Below are 1929 nucleotides of genomic sequence, written 5' to 3'. Positions count from 1 at the left end.
TGTATGCAAAGGATAATTTACGAGACTATTGTAGAGACAGAGGAAGATCTGTTGGCATAGGTTACAGCCGTTGCACTAGAAAACGAGAAGACACCAGGTGAGATGTAGATTGTATACCTAAACATACTTCATAGGTACAATGTATGTAAACCGAGCGAGGTGGCGCAGTAGTTAGACACTGGACTCGCATTCGGAAGGACGACGGTTCAATCCCGCGTCCGGCCATCCTGATTTAGGTTTTCCGTGATTTCCCTAAATCGCTCCAGGCAAATGCCGGGATGGTTCCTTTGAAAGGGCACGGCCGACTTCCTTCCCCATCCTTCCCTAATCCGATGAGACCGATGACCTCGCTGTCTGGTCTCCTTCCCCAAACAACCCAACCCCCCAACCCAACAATGTATGTAACAACATTCGTGGCCGCCACTTTGAGCCGCTATTTATAACACTCTACTGGCGTCTGAGTGTTTACAGATAATTACCAAAACTGGTTTATTATGCACAGTATATGTTACCCTCTGAAAGGAATTTTAGTAATTTGACCAAGATTACCGAACCTATAATTTGGAATCGAACCTTAATTCCGTAAGCATAGGTGTAGGTAAATAACCGAAAGAATTAATTTTGCAATGGGTAATAGTAAATGATTACTGTTAACCGCCAGCCTAGTTAGGCATAATAATGCAAAAGCATTATTCATAAAGAATCTATTTTTACTATTACAAGAACTGAACTTTCATTAAACACTGTTCTATGAAGTGCAATAACCACGCACGAATGGACAAATTACACAAGGGGAAGCAGCAGTTGTCACCTTAACATTTAAGCAGACACAAGACTTGCAAATAAGCCGTTTCTCTTGTTTACCTCAATCATTACTTTAGTCTATAATTAATATGGCTCAAACCTGCCCTTCACTAACTACACAAGGAGAGACAGCACATGATAATAGTCAGGTACAATAATCACACACATTCACTATACAAAGCAATAAAGAACACACAGTATACAAACCTTCTATCTTCGTCACTCATTGATTACTTCAAGATCCATTAGCCAGAAACCTACTAATCAGATTTATCTTTTTTATTATGTTGGAATAGAAATGTGGTCCCACAAACTATATCTTTCTTTGTAGTAGCAACCAAACTTTGTTTCTTCTCAACAGTAAATATTTTTGTAATGTATAAATTATTTCATTATCAATTGTTGTGAAATATACTACTAAACTAGAACCGGACATGGGCTTAGCCCTATTTCAATAGTTGCCTCTCAAGTAGTACAGGTATAATCAAAAGTCACATGCAGTTGGATTTTTACACTCTCTATAAAGCCAAATTGTTTTGTTTTCATGAATCAAAGCAATTATAGTGACTTTTTATAAACAAAGGCTTAAGTGAGTACCTCTATCTGGTTTTCTAATTTCTACTACACAAAGTACACAAAACTTTAGTGTTTCTTCAGAATGCAAATTAATAAATTCATTATCAAAGAATGTTTTCTCATTTTAAACAGCACAAAAGTGTGAACTCTTAAAATGTCCATTACCATGAAGCTAACTTAAGACTCTTTTCTGGGAAAAACTGTGCACTAATTTTACTCACCTTACATGAATTTTAAAACAGTTTATTTCAGTAACCTTTTATAATATAATTTTAATGCATCAAGACAAAAGGTTCATAGTATCACGTGTGAAGTAAGTAGGTTTTGAAAGCAATTTTGACTCAGTAAACTTTAGCATTCTCGTTTCCTAAACTGATTTTTAGTTCATTTTCTAGCTAAGTTTTAAAACTTTCAAACCAAGATAGTCACTGTTTTAAGTATGAGAAATGAACAATTCTTGACCAGCACATTAAGTGTACTGGCAGAAAACTTTACCACACATCGTAAGATTTGCACTGTATTTTTGTAAACACTTTTATGCAAGAATCA

The sequence above is a fragment of the Schistocerca americana genome, chromosome 2 (assembly GCF_021461395.2).
Source record: "Schistocerca americana isolate TAMUIC-IGC-003095 chromosome 2, iqSchAmer2.1, whole genome shotgun sequence".
Lineage (NCBI taxonomy): Eukaryota > Metazoa > Arthropoda > Insecta > Orthoptera > Acrididae > Schistocerca > Schistocerca americana.
Note: the sequence above shows the minus strand (reverse complement) of the source record.